Below are 7164 nucleotides of genomic sequence, written 5' to 3' on the forward strand. Positions count from 1 at the left end.
TCCCTTGCTACCTAAACGCTTGCTTCCTAAACTTATGTTTAACTATGTAAGGATATTTGTATTAATTTAGGAAGTTTGTATCTAAGCAGGTATTAGATGAATGAAACAAATGAAGCAGGTATTAGATTAAATGAAACAAGAGCATCTTGGCAAAAAAAGTAGAAAATGTTTTCAATTTGCGTTTTGTTGTTTGGAGGCCTATTTAATTCAGTGCAATCTTATTTATTTTATTTATTCAGTCATATATATTAAACATAAATGTATTAAAAATCTACCACTAGAAAGTACTAATTGTCACTGAATGGCATATTTAAAAATGAATCATTTCATGTTATGAAAATGTTACCTAAAAAATATAATAGAACTGCCATGATTAAGACATTATGTCTACGCAGAGAGGGGTAAAGGAACAATACCATAACTACTGTCCTTTTATAAATAAATAAATAAAAACATAATATTTATTCCAAAAAGTTCTTATTTCAAAAGATGAAACAGAAAGAAAGTAGAAGAAAGTAGTAGAGAAAATGGAAAAAAGGACGAGAAGCGATAGACATGCAAAACTCCAACATCCCAAAGTTAAAGGAAGGAGAATAACCATGTTGTGCCTATAACCCTAGAAGATGACAAAAATTATTTCCAGCAAATTGACAACCCTTCTTTCTGAAGGTAGTTTTGGGAAAAAAGGTGCTGTTTTGAGCTTTTACCCCGAATCACCTGGGGTGCACTTGAAAAGAAGGCATTTTGCCAATGCATTAAAAGTGTCTTGAGTGAAAGCTGCCACTTGGCTGTCCTAAGAGGCTTTTAACCCCAGCCACATAATTATTTCATAACAAACAACCAGGAACATTTCTCTTCCCCATCAGTTTCCCAGACTACCTCATAGCACATGCATTATACGATGTGTGATTTTGCAGCCTTCCATGTAACATCAGTGTCCTAAAGAGATGGACTTGAAGAGACTCATGGTGATTTTAGTTGCATTTTGAAATGCCACACATATTCTATAATATTAAATTAATGCTTGTTTATTGTAGGACATTAATTACATTTTAGATTCCACAAAAGTAAATAGAAGACAATTAAAATTAGTTATAATTGCATCTCCCAGAGACAGCCATTGCTAGTACTTTAAAACATTTTGGTCATTTTTTAATATACATATATATTAATATTATTTTGCAGAATGGAAACTGTACTGTATGTGCAGATATTAATCTGCTCCTAAAATGCAAGATGTCATCAGTCTCTTAAAACATGATTTTTAATGGCTGCATACCATTCCTCCACACCATTGTACCATGATTCATTTATCCACCATCTTAATACTTGCTTGCTTCATTTTTGGTGTTTCTAATTTCTTGCAAATAAAAATTTAACTGCCCTTGCTAATGATTATTTGGGAGGTGATTCTTACCTTGATAAGTAGGTCACCATCTATCCAATTGTGCAGCTGGAAACCTGGAAATCATTCTTGCAATAGTTTTCACCTCCAATCCCAATCCATTGCCAAATTCTGTCAATTTTCTATTCTTAGTATCTATTAAGCTTATTCACTTCTTTCCACCCCTCATAAATATTTTTGCCCTAATATTTTTTAATTCCTTATTGGTTCAGCAATATACTAGGTACTTATTATCTTTTATTTTTCACACCTACCCTATTGTTACTCTCCTTCCAATTTTTCTCTCAAATTTTTGATGAAATTCAGTTTATTTACCTTAAGAAATTTATTTTTTACTTTTTGGATTTTATATTGTGCAATATAGTACACACATTCAAAAAGATATTTAACATATATGTAAATTATAAATAATAATACTTTAAAATAGGCATAGTCAAGCCTAAAAAGTAGAACATTATCAATATTTTGAAGTCCACTGATTAGCCTTATCACGATCTGAAATTTTGTGATTATTATCCTTTGACTGTCTTCATGATTTTACCAGATATGTATATAAACATTTTGCATTGTACTTAAGTTTAAGCATTATAGAAATATTATCATCCTGTTAATATTCTTCTGCAACTTGCTCAACATTATGGGTTTTATATTGAGATACAACTTAGGTACCATAAAAATGTACAGCTTAGTATTTTTTAGTATAATCACAAGGCTGTGAAATTGTCATCACAATCCAAGTCTGGAACATCTCCATCGCCCCAAAAGAAACCTCAAGAGACTTTGTACCCACAGCAGTCACTTTTGTGTTCCCCTGCCTTCACCTCTGGTGGTCACAAGTCCTCTTTCTGTCCATTCTTATGTTTTTGAGAGAAATGTATTACGATGTCTGAAGTCATAGTTTATGTTTTTCGGTTATAATAAATATATAACTGTTTTTCACTTCTGCCAATAGAAATTTAGGTTATTTGTAGTTGTTTTTTTTAAATTTCTATTTGAACATTATTTGTTTTTTTAAAAAGTATGTTTCACAGTTACATACCTTTTAACAATTAAAGTGCCTTTTAACATTTATGCATACATATATATTCTTAGGCGCACTGTTTTGGACAGAGGAATAGAATTGCCAGTGTTAATTCTGCCCACCTTTAATTTTAATGCATAATAAAAATCATTTTCTAAAGTGAGTGTACAAATTGAAAATTCCACCAACAGGGTATCATTGTCTTTCATAATTTTTCCCATTGGATTGTAGGCATTGTTTACATATGCCGTGTGTTAATCTTTTATAAAAATCGATTTGTCAAATTTATTACTGGCTTTTTGTTTACTTATGTTTTCTTTTGAATGAACATCAATTTTAAATTTTAACTGAGTGAAGTTTATCAAGTTTCCCTTTTGAGTTTTGTTTTTCATTTTGTTTTAAGTTTTTTCTCTATCGCCAAATTTTCATATATTTACTCCTGTATTTTCTTTCTCTCTCTTTTTTTAGCTTTAATTCACCTGCATTATATGATTGTGCATGGTGTCTGATAGTGGCTCAGTTTCAGTTTTTTTTTTTAACTGTTTCTGAAGCATGTTTTAAATATTTGACTTTTTCCCAGTGGTCTGAATAGCGCTTCTCGGATATAGCAAGTATCTAGGTTTGCATGAGTCAGCCTCTGTGCCCTCTGTTCTTTTCCCCTGATGTTCCTTTTGCTTCTTCTTATGCCAATACCTCACTGTCTTAATTACTATATTTTATTAACAAATCTCAGTTTCTGGTAGACCATTTCCTTCACCTAGTTCCTCACTTTCCTTCAGGAATGTCTTGGATATTTGTAACTCTTTTCCTTATGATTTAGTATCAGTTTGACAAGTTTAATAAACCTTGTTAGGACTGAGATAATATTAGAAAGATTGGACATCTTTAAGGTATTGAGTTCTCCTAGCTAGGAATGTGGCACATTTCCCTATTTCTTTAGTGAATTGTAAACTGTCTTTTTATAAAGTTTTATAATGTTCCCCATAAAGATCTTTAAAATATTTTGCTAGATAAATCTAACACCTTATATATTTTGTTACTCTTGTAAAAGGTACCCATTTTTCAAAACTACATTTTCTCTTTGTTGCTTGGGTATAGAAATAAAATCAAATTTTAATTTATCTTATATCTGATAATTTTGTTAAACCCTCATATTAATTTTAATGCTTTAAAGATGTTTGGAAGGAAATATTTTATAAATATAATACACAAATAATACCATTTTGTGTGTTGCTTACAGATTTTCTCATCTTATTGAAGTGGCTAGAGCCCCCAATGTATGGTGTAAAAGCAACCTTGTCTTAATCCTTTTTGAAAGGGAATGTTCCAGATTCTACCATTTGGTACCATGTTTGCTCTAAGATTTTGGTAGGTTCAATTTTTTTCAGTTTAAAGAAGTTATCCTCTAGCCCATTATGCCAAGGATTTTAAGCTGAATGAATATAAAAATTAATCAAATATGTTTTGGTGCCTCCTGAGGTGATCTTAGGCCTTTCTAGTTTGATTTCTAAGTATGGCTAACTACATTAATTGATTTTTCAATGTTAAACCAAAATGTACATTTCTGGAATAGATTTAACCTGGTCATTCTTTAACTTTGGGTTCCCCTAAAAAATGACCTTGAGAGAAGGGCTCAGCGTCTGATCGTTCCAGCATCTGGCTGTGGAGCTGTGTGACTGAGTCATCATCTGTTGCTTTGTTCGCTGACTTTCAACCTTTGTGCCTAGATGATATTGAAGTCGCCATCTCTCCCTTTGAAGGGCAGGGACTTGTGTATGTGTTTGTCCTTTCACTCAGCATGGCTCTTGGAGTTTCTGGCTGCATGAGAAGGTCTAGGGAGACTCTCCCCTTCCAAGAGCCCTCCACGTTGTCTTCTGCCTTTTACGGCTACTGAAACCACAGCACAAGGTGTGGGGACGTTACCAGGTTCCCCCAGAGCCATCATTCCTTGCGTGCCTGCCTCCTTTTGTTTCGTCCCCTGGGATTTCTCCTACATTCTTGCAAGGTCATTATGAACTTAAAAGGATGCGGATTTTTATTTTATTTTATACTATAGAGGTATTTTACAGCAGAGATTTTTTCAGGGTATCAAGACTAGAAGTTTTGCCCAAGAGGGAAAACCAGAGGCTTTCAATATTTTTTGAATTCTATCTAAAAACCTTTTTTTTATGTTCATTCTTTGTTTTTGTACTAGAAAGAACATGTAACTATTTTATATATAGTCTTTAAATGACATTTTATGTGAATACAGTGTCACAGCAATAGATAGCAATACCAAATAAAATACATTCCAAAGAAGCTGCTTAAAAATTTGAAGACATTGAACCCTAAAAGGATGACTTATTTCCTCAATAAATCATGTAGAAAGGGAAACTTGTTTGCAGTATGAATTATATTTTGTAGTATGGGAAAACAAAGGAGAGAAGAGAAATCCTCCTTTCCTTAACTAGCAGATTTCTGTAATGTGACAGCCTGGGAGAGACGACAAAGAACGTAGTTTTGAGAGGCACCTTTTGCCATTTACTTCTGGCTGGTCAGGACTGCCACCTAAAGCCACACGCAACTTCAGGAGCACCACCCACAAATACAACACTCTGAACAGGGCTCCCTGGCTGTGTACAGTGTGGCTGCCCTGATCCTGTGGCAGATAACATTCCCGAACATTTAGTTACTCACCTGTGACATCAGAATCATAGTAAAGTTCATGCAAAGAACAAAAAGGATAATATGCATGAAATCACGATATAAATGTTATCGCCACCATGCCCATCTTTGAAAGAACCTATACAATCGCTACAAATTCTGCTTGATTTTTGCCACTCATTTAACTTCTTAAAAACTTTACCTTACAGAATAAAGCCATAAAAACATCTTGGTTGAAGCAAAGGGAAGCAGCAAAGAAACTGACTCCTCCCAGTTGCCCACCATACACTCCCTTTTCATCTCAACAGTGAGTTAGGTAACATGATTCCTTTTCTTTTTCTCTTTCTTTGAAACATAGAACATGTCCATTAGCTCAGCACAATATGAAGTTAAAGATAGGATCACAGGGATGGTAACTGCCCTTCCTATTGCTTTACATTCTCCTATCTGCCAAAGAAGAATGCCTAGCCCCTCGCTGTGTCTGGTTCAATATACAAACACATACATTTGTCTCTAAGGGGTTATGAGTTGGTATTTCCAGCTTTTCTCTCCCCTAGTCTGTGCCCCTTCTCCACATCTATCTTTCTTACTCAACTTGACGAGCCCACAGACACCTTCACTCCCTGTGAAGCCATGAGAAATGTCCTTATTTCAATTGCAGGTGGACAACCGTCTCCCACTGTCTCCCGGTGCCATCTCTAATCTTACAGCCTCACTGGAGTTATCCAAGGTCCTGAAGACACCCCAGTGACACTCCCCAGTCTCACAGTTTGAAGGTTGCAGTTCAGGGATCAGACTGTCTCTCCAGGCAACAAACATCTGCACCAGCTGGACTGCTGCTACTGCGCGGGGTGGGGTGTGATGGACAGTGGGGTCCTGTACTACGGGCCTGTCGTCCTGGGTCTGTTCTGCCCAGTGGACCTGTTCAGGCTGCTGCAGGAGTGGTGATGCTCATGCCACCTGGCCACTTGACCTTGCTCTGCATAACCTAATGACCACCATCGTTTAATGGTTGCATCACATTCCATCACACGGTCAATAGTCGTTTTTCTCTACTTTTTTATTGTTAGGTATTGCCTTTTTTTTTCTCTTATTTCTTTCAATGATAAATGCTGGTTTGATGAATGTGGTATACATTTTTTTTGTTTGTGTTTTGCATTATTCCTGGGAAGAACAGATTTCTCAGTGTAGAAATACTGATTCAGAAGCTCTGCATGTTTTTAAGCTTCATATGCGTAATGCTGAGTTGCTTTCTGCAGAAGTTAGCCCAACAGCATATAACCATGCCTCTTTTTTCCCATTCTCTTCAGCGCTGTTTTAATAGCGTTAAATATTTGTACCTTGTAATAGTGCAAAATTATGTCCCTATGTTTCAGTCCTCTCTCCTTTGATTACTAGAAATGTTGAAGTGTTTTCATTATTAAGCACAGGTGTAAATCCATTTCTACAGTTTTGCTAACTTTTCTTGGGTTGGTAATATCTTTATCACCAATGTATGTGAACTTAGATTATAGGAAGTTTATTAAACCTTTGTGATGTATTTGTTATAAATATTTTTCTGAATTATTAGATAAGTTATAATTTGGTTAATTATGTGTGTTGGCCCACATAAGTTTAAAGTTGCTATGTACTCAAAATTTTTCCATTGTGATTTACTTAATATATTTTCACACTTAGAAATTTCTTCCTTGTCCGCTGTTGCTTACGCTTTCTTAGAATTTATTATGTCCTTATGTATTTAATGCTTTTCTTTTAGTAAATGGTGAAAATAAAAATCAAAACCCTTCTTCCCAAGGTTGTGTATTTAATGACCTATCATTTCCCTGTTGATCTTTATTATTTTTTTCAATTATAAATAATATTTTGGCAAACTTTGTTATTCATAAAGTTGTCATGATTTAAATTCTTCTGTAGGCATTAGTAAATACCCAGCGTAAGTGGGTACTTATTTCTACCAAAGAATATGTACAAAAATATTCCTGGCACTATTTCAATAGTAGTTTTGAAAGGACTGGAAACAAGCTAAATAGCCATCAAAAATAGAAGGACAATAAGTTAGAATATATTCACAAAGTGAAACACTATACAGCGCAAG

General features: G+C 34.5%; 1 long non-coding RNA gene across 2 annotated transcripts; it reads left to right on the forward strand.

The window, feature by feature from the left end:
• The first annotated feature begins 1829 nt into the window (after positions 1-1829).
• On the forward strand, positions 1830-6861 carry LOC135968152 (uncharacterized). Of its 2 annotated transcripts, XR_010582685.2 has the most exons (3): positions 1830-3794; positions 5279-5385; positions 5731-6861. It is a non-coding gene; the product is annotated as an uncharacterized lncRNA (long non-coding RNA). The 2 variants fall into 2 exon arrangements; XR_012426775.1 differs by lacking the exon at positions 1830-3794 and having other exon boundaries at positions 3818-5385.
• The last annotated feature ends 303 nt before the right edge of the window (positions 6862-7164 follow it).

The sequence above is a fragment of the Macaca fascicularis genome, chromosome 17 (genome assembly GCF_037993035.2).
Source record: "Macaca fascicularis isolate 582-1 chromosome 17, T2T-MFA8v1.1".
Lineage (NCBI taxonomy): Eukaryota > Metazoa > Chordata > Mammalia > Primates > Cercopithecidae > Macaca > Macaca fascicularis.